Raw genomic sequence first — 14,132 nt, 5'->3', positions numbered from 1 at the left:
TTTCAACTGATGAAGCAAAGAGCAGTTGAAAGTGACTAGAGCTTAAGTCTGACAAATCACATGGATCGAATTACACTAAAATGGACATGAAAGCCTGATTAGGAAAATAAAGAAGAAGCAGAAACATTCTTATCTCATGCAATGCAATCTGGATCAAATCAAGATGAAAACATCTCAGGAAGCATGCATAAGACAAAGATGTGCAACATTATTTTTAGATTAGAGTGCATTTTGTAGTCTAGCTAAAAGCTTTGTAAAACTTGGAGTATATAACCAAGTTAGAAGCATCAGTTGAACTTGTTCAAATTACTTGAGAGAAAATCTGAGAGTTAGAACTTGTGTGAGTGATGAACCAGCAGCTGTGCGAATTGTAATCAATCCACAGATTCTTCTATATAAAATCTCACGAGTGGATCATTCAATCCACCCGTATTTTTAATATTTGGTGTTTTCTGTTTGCTGTGTTTAAAGTGTTTGTTCTTAAATCTTTTAAATTTGTAAAAGATTGTATTCAAGCCCCCCTTCTACAATCTTTCTTATAGCTGGTGTAAAATAACAATTGGTATCAGAGCGAGGTTCCCAACAAACAGGGAAAAAGATCAACACTGCTAAAGAAAGATGGGAAAGAAGGATGCTGGAGTGAAGATTCTTGTTCTTGACAAAGACAACTACTTTCACTGGAAAGTAAGAATGCATCTGCACTTGTTGTCTATTGATGAAAGCTATGTTAACTGCATTGAGAAAGGACCTCATGTCCTAATGATGGTCTGCACCAGTATGGGAGCTGATGGTGAGGATATGGTAGGAAAAATGGTTCCAAAACCTATCCATGAGTATTCTTAAGAGGATACTGAGGAAGTGCACAAAGACAAGAAAACCATGAACCTCTTGTTTAATGGTTTAGATCAAGAAATGATTGATAGTGTCATTAGCTGCACAAGTGCAAAAGAAGTTTGGGATACCATCAGAACCATCTGAGAAGGAAATGAGCAAGTAAGAGAAAACAAGATGCAGTTGCTGATTCAACAATATGAGTCATTTCATTTCAAGGCTGGTGAAGGTTTGAGTGACACATTTAACAGATTCCAAAAGCTGTTAAATGGTCTAAAACTCTTTGGAAGAGTATATCAAGTTAAAGACTCAAATTTGAAATTCTTAAGAGCTCTTCCTACAGAATGGAAACCTAGGACAGTCTCTCTCAGAAATACTCAAGAATTCAAAGACTATACCTTTGAGAGACTGTATGGAACTTTGAGAACTTATGAGCTTGAAATGGAACAAGATGAAGAGATTGAGAAAAGCCAAAAGAAAGGGCATTCATCTATGGCTCTAGTTGCATCTCTTGATGATACTGTCAAGGACAAGGGAAAGTCTCAAGTTGAAGAAACTGAGAAGTTTGTCAAAGAAGAGAGCTCAGAGTCAAGTAAGGGAAAAGGAAAAGAGAAAGATGTAGCTGATTCTGGTGAAGAAAGTGATGGAATAGATGAGCACCTAGCCTTCCTGTCAAGAAGATTCTCCAAACTGAAATTCAAAAAGAATTTCAATCCTGCAAAATCATTTAAAGGCAATCCCAAGTCTGATAGAAGCATGGTAGACAGATCAAAATTCAAGTGCTTCAACTGTGGGAATGCAGGCCATTTTGCTAATGAATGCAGAAAGCCAAAAGCTGAGAAGAGATCCAGTGATCACATGGATTACAAAAAGAAATATTATGAACTTCTCAAGCAAAAAGAAAGGGCATTCATTACAAAGGATGATTGGGCAGCTGGAGATGATTCTGAAGATGAGGAAGAGTTTGTCAATCTTGCTCCAATGGCCAACTCCACAGATCAAGAAGAGAACACTGGAAGCAGCAGTCAAGTATTCACTACAAACTTAGTTGAGTTAACTAAAGATGAATGCAATGCTACCATAAATGAGATGTCTACAGAGATGTATCACTTGCATGTTTCTTTAAAATCTCTCACTAAGGAAAATAGTAAAATTAAGGAAGCTAACATCTTTCTTAGTGACAGGAACAGTGCTTTAGAAGCTCAATTTATTGAGTTTTAGAAACTAAAAATTGAGTGTCAGACAACCAAAGATGATCTCTTGGTTGTTCTGAAAAGAGAAGAGATCATAATAAAACAGCTTGATAAGGAACAAAAGATTATTGCTAAATGGAAATCTGGGAGAGATGTTTCCACTAATATCATCAACATGCAAGGCATGGAAACCTTTGTGGAAAATGAATGGAAAAGGAATAAGAAAGCTCTTGAGATATCTGAGGACAGTTCAAATGATGAGAATACTGATGATGATCATCAGTTGAAAAGCAAAGTCTCAACTGATGAAAGTCATCAGTTGAATAAAAACTCACCAGTTGACAAGAAAGTTCTCAAGAAGCTCAATAAGAAATATGGTCGTGTTAAAAAGAACTTTGTTAAAGGTGATGATAATTCTTCTGAGACTAGTGAAAGTGTTAACAACACTCTTAATTCCAGTAATGAGACTAAGAAGAAGAAAGGGAATAGAAATGGTAAAATTGGAGTCAACAAGCACACTAATTACACACCCAATGCCAGTGCTCCTAGGAAAACCTGTAGTAAATGTGGTAGTGTAAATCATTTATCTGCTAATTGTAAAACTGTGATTGCTCCTAATCTATCATTGCCTATTCCTATGCCATCTGTTCCTCACATGAATTTATTTGCTATGAACATGATGCCTGGTTTATTGCCTCACAATTCATATTCTCAGCCTAGCATGCCATATATGTTCAGTCCATATTTCAATGCTTTTAACATGCCTCAATTCCATTCAAATTTGCATGGTATGAACAATGTATGCATGCCTCAAATGCCTGTGTTTAAGAACAATGTTGATGTTCCAATCTCTCAACCAAAACCAAAGATTGAACCACTTCAATCCAAGGGAAAAGTTAAGAATGAGGGAAAAGCTGTTAAGACTAACAAATCTGGACCCAAAGCAATTTGGGTACCAAAATCAACTTGATCTGTTTATGAAATGTGTGCAGGGAAACCATAAGAAGAATTTGTGGTACTTGTATAGTGGATGCTCCAGGCACATGACTGGTGATTCTTCCCTGCTCACAAAGTTTGTAGAGAAAGCTGGCCCTAGCATTACCTTTGGAGATGATAGCAAAGGATATACTATGGGATATGGCTTGATTGCAAAAGAGAATGTCATCATTGATGAAGTTGCATTGTTGTCTGGTCTTAAGCACAACCTGCTTAGCATCAGTCAACTTTGTGACAAAGGATACAAAGTAAGTTTCACTCCTGCAGCCTGTGTTGTCACCAAAGGAGATGACAACAATGTGGTACTAATTGGACAAAGAAAAGGAAATCTGTATGTAGCTGACTTCAACTCTGTAAAGTCTGAATCTATCACTTGCTTTCTCAGTAAAGCAAGCTCAGATGACAGTTGGCTATGGCACAAAAGGTTGTTTTATTTAAATTTCAAGACTTTGAATGAGTTAGTCAAAAAGGATTTGGTGAGAGGAATACCAAAGCTGGAATTCTCCAAAGATGGTTTGTGTGGAGCTTGTCAGCAAGGAAAACAAAAGAGAAGCTCTTTCAAAAGCAAATCTCTTTCATTAATTGTGAAGCCCCTTCAGCTCTTGCATATGGATTTATTTGGACCAGTCAACATAATGTCCATTTCAAAGAAGAAATATTGCCTAGTGATTGTTGATGATTTTTCAAAATTTACTTGGACTTTCTTCCTGCATTCTAAGGATGAAGCTGGGAAAATCATTATCAATCATATCAAGGCATTAGACAACAATCCAGATATCAAAGTTGGAAGGATAAGAAGTGACAATGGAACAGAATTCAAGAATTCTGTGATGAAAGAATTCTGTGAAGAAAATGGAATTATTCATGAGTTCTCTGCACCAAGAACTCCACAACAAAATGGTGTGGTTGAAAGGAAGAATAGAACTCTCATTAAGGCTGCAAGAACCATGATTAATGAAGCTCAACTTCCAACCTATTTTTGGGCTGAAGCTGTGAACACTGCTTGTTTTACTCAAAACATTTCTCTAATTACCAAACCTCACAATCTAACGCCTTTTCAACTCTTCAAAGGAAAGAAGCCAACAATTAGCTTTCTTCATGTATTTGGATGCTAGTGCTATGTTCTAAGAAATCAAGGTGAAAATCTTGGAAAATTTGAGGCCAAGGCAGATGAAGCTATTTTTGTTGGATATTCTAATGGAAAATCATTTAGAGTATACAATCTGAGAACCAACATTGTTATGAAATCAATTCATGTAGTTTTTGATGATAAAAAGATTCAAGGATTGACTGATGAATGATTTCATGATAATCTCAGATTTGAGAATGAGGGTGAATGTGATATATATGACAGTGATGATGATTGTGATGACACTGTTCAGAATGCTGGAATTAATATTCCAACTGATGAGACCTTGGTGCAAGAAACAACTGCTATTGAAAACTCAACTGAAGCATCAGTTGAAACTACATTGGAGGCATCAGTTGAAACAACTCAAGGATCATCAGTTGAAAGAATGTCTCAAAATTTCAATCAATCTAGAAATAATGAGATGTCAAATTTAGGGGGAGCTTTCCAACATGAAAATCTGAACTTCAATAGTGAAGCTACATCATCAAGGCAATCACTTCCACCTCAAAGAAAATGGACAAGGGATCATCCTTTTGAGTTGATTATTGGAGATGCAAATGCATCTGTACAAACAAGAAGAGCCACTCAAGATGAGTGTTTGCACAGTGCATTCCTTTGACAGGATGAACCTAAAGTCATAGAAGATGCTCTCAAAGATGCTGATTGGGTTCTTGCTATGCAAGAAGAATTAAATCAATTTGAGAGAAACAATGTATGGAAGCTGGTACCCAAGCCTAAGAATAGAACAATTGTAGGCAGAAGGTGGGTATTCAGAAACGAGATGGATGAGAATGGAGTTGTCACCAGAAACAAAGCAAGGCTTGTGGCTAAAGGATACTCTCAATCTGAAGGAATTGATTTTGATGAGACTTTTGCACCAGTTGCAAGATTGGAAGCCATAAGAATCTTCTTGGCCTATGCTGCTCATGCAAACTTCAAAGTTTATCAAATGGATGTCAAAAGTGCTTTTCCAAATGGTGAACTGGAAGAGGAGGTATATGTTAGTCAGCCTCCTGGTTTTGAAGATCCAAAATTTTCAGAGTATGTTTACTTTTTATTAAAAGCACTTTATGGACTAAAGCAAGCACCAAGGGCATGGTATGACACTCTATCTCAATTCTTGTTGGATAATCAGTTTTCCAGAGGAACTGTGGATAAAACACTATTTTACAGAATTGTAAATGGTGCCTTTATTCTGGTTCAAATTTATGTAGATGATATAATTTTTGGTTCTACAGATGAAAGACTTTGCAAAAAGTTTGCTAATTTAATGCGAAGTCAGTATGAAATGAGCATGATGGGAGAGCTCACCTACTCTCTTGGTTTACAAGTTAAACAAGTAAAGGAAGGTATATTCATAAATCAAACTAAGTATATCTATGATTTACTTAAAAAGTTTGATTTAATGGATTGCAAAGAAGCTAAGACTCCTATGCCAACTGCAACTAAATTGGAGTTAAGTCCTAATGAGAAATCTGTGGACATCTCTAATTATAGAGGCATGGTTGGCTCTCTTTTATATCAAACAGCTAGTAGACCAGATATTATATTTTCTACATGTCTCTGTGCTAGATTTCAATCTGATCCTAAAGAATCACATCTTATTGCTATAAAAAGAATATTCAGATATCTTAAGGGAACACCAAATCTTGGCATTTGGCACCCTAAAGACTCTGGATTTGATCTAATTGGATATTCAGATGCTGATTTTGCAGGATGCAGAATTGATAGAAAAAGTACAACAGGAACATGTCAATTTCTTGGAGATAGGCTGATTTCTTGGTTTAGCAAAAAGCAACATTCTGTATCAACCTCTACAGCTGAGGCTGAATACATTGCAGCTGGAAGTTGTTGTGCACAAATATTGTGGATGAGAAATCAATTGCTTGATTATGGTTTAAATCTCTCTAAAATCCCAATATTTTGTGACAACACCAGTGCTATTGCTATAACTGAAAATCTAGTACAACACTCAAGAACCAAGCATATTGACATCAAATATCACTTCATAAGAGAACATGTGATGGCTGGCACAGTTGAGATGCATTTTGTTCCAAGTGAAGAACAAATTGCAGATATTTTCACAAAGCCTTTTGATGAATCCACATTCACAAGGTTGGTAAGTAAATTAGGTATGTTAAATTTCTCCTAATTTATAGTGAATTTTTCTGTAATTTGGCAGCTAGAATTTGACTAATTTTAATTTATCAAAATTAAGTTAGTTATAATTCTGGATAAAATGTGTAATATTTCAACTGATGAAATAGTGAAATTGTTTCAACTGATGTCTGAAACAAATGCGCTCTTGTTTCGTTTTTCATTGAACTGATGACAATAGTTGAAAACACTTTCAACTGATCACCATCAGTTGAATAGGAAGTTTAAAGAGGCGCTTATTTCATCCGTTGAAAGTATTATCAGATCTGAGCCATTGAAATTACTTTTATCTCTGACCTGCTTTATACACACGATCGTGTGTGTAATTTTTGTAGAGTTAAATAAGAGTTATTTCTTCTCAACGGTAATTTCTCAGCCAATCACAGCAATTTTCTGAGAAAGTATTTAAGTGTTTTAATTTATTTTCATTTCTTTTCATCTCACTCTTTCGAATTCACAAACTCTCCTTCTCTCCCTGTGCAAAGAAAACTCTCTTTCTTCAAGCTTTTTAACTGCAACTACAATGGCGCCAATGAAGAAATACTCTTCTCCTACCCACTTTATCTACGAGAAGAACAACTTCGCATCTTTCGTGGACACCAAAGCTATGGAAGAGAAGGAATATCACAGGATGATGGAGTTCATCAAATCTAGTCAGTTGTCTCATGCCATGCTCTCAACTCGAACTATCTACCATAAAGTTGTGGAAGAGATTTGGACAACAGTCGAATTTAATAGTGAGGATGACACTATCTCCTTTGCTCTCAAAAATAATGTTCATGTGATTAATTGTGATGCCATCAGGGACGGAACCAGAAATATTTTTCGGGGGGGGCGAAATTTTACTAAAAAAATTTTAAAGACAAGATACTGCAAAATTATGAGTTTTGGGGGGACTAAATACTACAAATTTTGAGTTTTGGGGGACTAAATACTACAAATTATGAGTTTTGGGGGGACTATATGCTACAAATTATGAGTTTCAATCATATAAATTGATTATATATAAGGGCTTGGGGAAGGTTTTGGGGGGGCCAAGGCCACCCCTTACCCCCCCTTCCCTCCGTCCCTGGATGCCATGAATGCATGCTTTAGAATTCCTGATAATACTGTTTCTACCATGCCTTCTGATGTGCAATTAGTTAACTTACTTTATGCCATGAACTATGTATTACCAACTGATGCCTTAGGAAAGATTGAGAGGAGAGGTCTTAGGAGAGAATGGAGTTACCTCTGTGATGCTTTTGTTAAGTCATTCTCTGGTAAAATTAGTAATTTCAATGCTATTACTTCTCAAATTCTTCAAATGCTTGATATGTTTTTGACCAATGAGTACTATAATTTTGGCACTTTGATGATCCATGAAATTGGGGAGAAGCTAGGTGATAGGACTGATAGGCCTAAAAACATATATTATGTTAGATTCTTGATGATGTTAGCTAACCGTGTTAATGACAAGCTAGTCATCACTAATCAGGAAGCCAAGCTTCAAAGTTTCGTGCAGGAGAAGAGAGTCTTCAAAGACCTCTTAAGGATGAATCTCTACCCCTCCTTGGAGGTGATTTACCTGCCAATTATGGAGCCTGGGAAAGAAAAAGAGGTACATGGCTATCCTACTACTCCTTCTCAACCCTCATCTTCTTTGCTTTCTGCCATCAGGGCTGTTGAAGAGGCCCATCAATAGTCCACACAAGTGGCACAACCCTCTAAATCCAAGTCTTCTAATCCAACATCAGGTGCCTCCCAAAAGGCATCTGTTGTAAAATCCAAGAAGCACAAACCTGAGGGGAGTGTGATTGGTGGAAGTGAGGGGGAGGGAAAGGGTGATCATCAAAGAAACCCTAAGGATAAGGCTGGAGAGAAGAGTGATGCCCTGCCAAGCCACTCTGCAGAGACTGCAGAGCTTAAAATGGATTCAAGATCATCCCTAGCAGCATCCTCCCGAAAGGATGTTGTTATTGAAAATAGTCCCCATCCAGGGACACAGCAAAAGAGGGGGATGGACACTACCTCTTCACCTATAAAAGCCTATGGGGGAAAGAAGCAAAGAGGTGAGAAGGTAAAGCACACTGCACACACACAGGCATCCATCCTGGATTTTATGCCTGTATCTTCTTCTCAAAGTCAGCTTGATGTGACTCCAATAAATATGGAGTCACAGTCCCCTTCTTCTCAACCTATTGTGCATATACATGATCTTATCATATCTACTACTCAAACACAATCCCCAACCTCTTCTGTGGATGTGGAATTAATTCACACCATTCTTGTAAATTTTCCATCTTTGGATTTCATGGAGAAGCTCCCTTCTGAGATTGATCATCATCATTTTGATGATTTGTTGGATCAATCTCATCAAATTTATTCTTCTGTGACAATGTGCTCTGAGGATTTACATGCAAAATCAATCACCACAGACTCAACTGTCACAGCTTCTAAGCCTATTTCTTCATTATCTTCAACTGATCTTTTTCATCAGTTGAATAGTGTTTGTCCTTCAACTGATGTGCTTGACAGCTCTCATCAGTTGAATGCCTCCACTACTCATGTTTCAACTGATGTCCCTCATCAGTTGACAACTGCTGCTACTTCAATTAATTTACCTTTTTCCACAGCAGTTGATCACATGGTAGCACAAACACTACTAGGTTTGAGTGATGTGAGCACTGGAGTGGAGAGGCAGCCTTGGGTGCTGGCAAAAGGAGAGGGTGTGGAGAGTCTGGCAATTTCTTCTGGCAAGGAAAAAGGAGAGGTAATGAGTGACCCTTTAGCAAGGGTAAGTGAGGGAGAGGTGAGCTGTGAGGTGAGCCAAGGGGAGCCCTTGATGCAAGAACAGAGAGAAATTGAGAGAAATGCAGGTGCCAATGAAGGGTTTAGTGAGCAAGCTTATCAAGCAGAATACAGATCCTTATTGGATAGTGTGCCACTAGACCCTGAGACTTTTACTCATGGAATGTCTTCTGTCCAAGCTTTTGCAAGGATGGATAATCAAGCAGCTGAGAGGAGCCTTAATCTGATTCACACTTCATCATCTATGCTTAGAGCAAAGGAGGCACTTGCAGCTCTGCCTGCCAATGCTGGAGATGATTTTCACTATGATGACAGTGATGAAGACCTCAATGATGCTCTTGAGGATTCTCTTGGTGAAGAGCCTACAACCTCTCTTCCATCTTGGCTCTCCATTCAATCTGCAAATACAACTGCAGTTAGCCTTGAGTTGCAAAGGCAAGCCACATCTCTGCTTCAACCTCAAGCTGGAAGCTCTTCTTCTTCTCCATCCATCACTGCTACTTTTGCCAGTCAAGCTCTTGAAAATCTAAGACTGCACAAGTACCAGTCTCTCCATTTCCAGAAGGAAGCTGAACATCTAAACTCTCTCATCACATCTGTCAAATCAGACTTATCCAAAAAGATTGATGAGAAGTTTTCTACTCAAGTCCAAACTGCAATTTCTACCTCTGACAAGAAACAAGCTCAGCTAGAAAAGAAAGTGGAAGCTCTGGAAGAGAATGTACAAGTTTTAAACTCCAGAATGGAAGAGATGCTCCAACACCAAAGGGTGCAAACTGGTCTTCTCCAAGATCTTCTCTTGGCATCTGGCATTCCTCTTCCCAGTCCTTCACTTGATGCTAACAAAAAGGGGGAGAAAGAACCCTTACCTTCTCGTGCTGAGTTGGTGAGTAGAATTCCTCCTCCTTTTCATACTGCAAAGGAGCAAAAGAGGCTTGAAAGGCTTGCTGCATTGGACACAATTGAAAAGAGATTGGCTCTGCTAGATAAGAAGGCTGCTTCTGCAACTTCAAATTCTCAATCTACATCTGCAGTTCCAAATTCTTTTCCCACAACAACTACAATTCTCAGGGTAATCACACCTGAAATTGTTATTCCTTCCAAGAAAGAAAAAGGTGAGCCATCAATTATGAATGAGTTCAAGGACATCTTATTTCCAAACAACTGTGGGTACTCCAGGCCTGGAAAAGACTCAAGCTCAATCTACTTTCCACTAGCAAGGCCTGACAAGAATGAGTACAAGCTTTTGGGCCAAGAAATTAAGAGCTACAAAGATTCTACAGATGTGGCCCTAAAATCTCATTTTGCCATCATCTACAGAGAAGGCCAAAAGCTGTTTATTGGAACTGGCCATCCTCACTACTCATTTGCTAAAGCTGAAGAGGTGGCCAGAGACTGTGAAAGAAAGGAGTATGAATCTCAACTTTCTTTGAATCAAGAAATAGAGGTTGATGAAAGGTATGCTATTGAGCTAGAAGAGGAGTTGGCAGCTGAGCTACAAAGTGAGAATAGATTGGCTCTTGAAACTTCTCCAATGAAAAAGAGGGTCAAGTCTAGATTAAAGATGCCTGAGGCTGCCAAGAGAAGAGAAGAAGTGCCTGAAGAATCTGTACCTATCTCAAAGCCTTCTTCTCCAATCAAGGACACCACAGTGGTACATCCAGATGTCAACTTCCATGATGAGCCAATAATGCCAAAGGAGGAGCCAATTGACCTTGAAGATATTCCAATCCCAGCCTTTCTTGTTCAAGAAACTCCAAAGCCAAAGAAGAAAGGGAATATTGTGGCTAAGAGAATGACTAACCCTCCTAAACCTCCAAAAGAACCTGAAAATCCAGATGACTATCTTGTCATTGCCAATATTGAAGAAATTTCTGAGTTAGAGCTGGAGCTGGATAACCTTCAAGAAGTGAGAGGAATAGAATCAACTTCCAAGCTTCTTGAAAGATTGGTATTCTCTTACAAAAGCAAGGGTGATGTCACCTGGCCTCTTCACAGAGTTCTGAATTCTAAAGGATTCAGCTCTTTGACAAAGATATATGCTTCCATGAAGAGGACAGGAGGATTTACACCACCTGCAAAGCAATTGATATTAAAGAGAATCCTTGAAATCAGGAAGGAATGGTCCTCAGATGCTTGTCTGCAAAGAAGGCTGAAAATTCCCTACACTGGAAAGAAAATTCATCATGAACCTACTCCAATCATGGAGTTTAGGGACAGTCAAGGTGTTAGGAGATTTTTCAGACCTAAAGATCAACTCAAGGTTGCTAGCTTGAATACTCTGAAGACTCTCCAATCTAAGCTCAACAGGCAAGACAGTGATGAAGAATGGTTCTACAGGATTTTTCAGAAACAGATTGACATTCTTGAAGAAAAACTTAAGTCCAGAAGAAGAAGATCTTCTAAGGACAAGTAACTGCTCAGTCTAGAGGAGCATAATCATCTGTAAACCTTTCTAACTCTTGTATTTAAATTCTGCATTTTATTTTATTTATGTTTTGTTATCATCAAGTGTAGAATTTATGTCTGCATCTTCTCCAGTCATAAATTGGGGGAGATTGTTAGGAATCAATAATTTTTGATAATAACATAAACATTTTGTAACATGTCTTACTTAGTATCTTTATCAAATTTCAGTTGTAATTGTTATATTTCTTGTCTTTGGGAATTATCAACGGATGGGTAGAATAGGATGGCTAATTGTAAAATATCCAATGCCATGTAATTTTATCTAAGTGAAGGATATTCAACTGATGAGATGTAACTATTCAACTGATGAAGACTGGATCATGTTTCAACTGATGAAAACCAAGCATTCAACTGAAGACAAAATATTCAACTGATGATGCTAAGGATTTCAACTGATGAGACTGGAACAGCATTCAACTGATGAAGTTTGTAATTCGTTCAACTGATGAGCCTAGCGCAACATTCAACTGATGAAGTCAAGAGGAGTTGAAAGTAACCAGAACTTTCAACTAATGAAGCAAAGAGCAGTTGAAAGTGACTAGAGCTTAAGTCTGACAAATCACATGGATCAAAAATCACATGGATCGAATTACACTAAAATGGACATGGGAGCCTGATTAGGAAAATAAAGAAGAAGCAGAAACATTCTTATCTCATGCAATGCAATCTGGATCAAATCAAGATGATGGTCAAAGATGAAGACATCTCAGGAAGCATGCATAAGACAAAGATGTGCAGCATTATTTTTAGATTAGAGTGCATTTTGTAGTCTAGCTAAAAGCTTTGTAAAACTTGGAGTATATAACCATGTTAGAATCATCAGTTGAACTTGTTCAAATTACTTGAGAGAAAATCTGAGAGTTAGAACTTGTTTGAGTGATGAACCAGCAGCTGTGCGAATTGTAATCAATCCACATATTCTTTTATATAAAATCTCACAGGTGGATCATTCAATCCACCCGTATTTTTAATATTTGGTGTTTTCTGTTTGCTTTGTTTAAAGTGTTTGTTCTTAAATCTTTTAAATTTGTAAAAGATTGTATTCAACCCCCCCCCTTCTACAATCTTTCTTATAGATGGTGTAAAATAACAAAAAATATTCAAAACACTGCACGATACAGCACAACATTAATAAATGGTATTGAGATTCATTTTTTCGAATCGTGATATTCTAGGCATTGATGATGGATTTTGTCATAATAGGGCCCAACACCCAAAATTATAAATAAAACTTTGGATATATTTTGTTTTGAAACAAATTTGTTAATCTAACAATAAAAAGGCACACGACATCTACACCAATGATTAAGTCGAACAAACCCATACGACATCTATACCAATAATTGAGTCGAACAAACAATAAATTACAATCGCTCATTCTCATAAAGAGACAGTTAAATGATGTTTTGAAGATAATGTATATAAAAATACAAATACCTGAATCATGCATTCTCGTTGAATACTGATACCCTCGTCATCATGGCTCCCTTACCAAACTAACCAGTTTAAACATAAATTTTTTAAAACCAGCTTACATTCAACTTTTCAAAACTAACCAATCTAATTCATTTGAATTTGGGCGACCCTCAGAGGAGAGTTTGGACACCACATGGGTCGCTCTGCCATGGGCGACCTATGTGTATATGTTACTGTCGAGGTCACAAGGGACTCTGCCATGGGCGACCTATGTGTATATGTTACTGTCGAGGTTGTTAGGTCCTGAAACGATTGTAGAAGGGGGGGGGGGGTTGAATACAATCGTCACTAAAAATCGCGGCGGAATAATCTGATTTGAATTAAACTTGTTAATCAGATTTTAATTAATTAATATAACAATGTTTTAAGTCGTTATATAATTAATAAGGTTCGTTTTAATGTCCACTAAAGTTCGTAGAATAAATTCGACATGATGTATTCTAGTTTAGTGATTAAAACAACCGAGTGATCAAAGCACAGAAAACTGTGGATATAACAATTGCAAGTTACAAACAACTTGAAAGCTTTTACAATGCTTGAACACTTACAAATGAAGAAGTGAAGCCATATTTATAGGCAAATCACTTGGATCTAGGTATGACATTGAAAGGAATGACTTTCTAGCTTAGGAAAACAAAGCCATGCCAAACACTAAGAAGGAATGATATTAAAACACAAAGTCATGCTAAACAAAGGGAAGGAATGACTTTTTATGAGAAAGCCATACTGAAAAACTCGGTATGACTTAATCAGACATGGCCATCAAGGTCATTCAGTATGACATATAAAACAAAAGCCATACAGACCACTTGGTATGACTTTTCTAAGTCATAATCACTCAAGACACACTACACCATAGATTGGATATCGCAACCACTAAAAATAGTTGCCATATGACGAAAAAGCATTGCAGTAGAGTTTATTGCAACAGTTTTCAAAAAAATCACCGTTAACTTTGCTCCCGTTGGCATAGGGTACTTTATGCAATGATTTACACCTGTATTGCAACATGCTATTATCATTGCAACAACAACATATTGCAACAAAATTGTCCTATATAGCAATGGTACTTACTCATTGCAGTTGGT

The sequence above is a fragment of the Daucus carota genome, chromosome 2 (genome assembly GCF_001625215.2).
Source record: "Daucus carota subsp. sativus chromosome 2, DH1 v3.0, whole genome shotgun sequence".
NCBI lineage: Eukaryota > Viridiplantae > Streptophyta > Magnoliopsida > Apiales > Apiaceae > Daucus > Daucus carota.
This window is presented reverse-complemented; position numbering follows the sequence as displayed.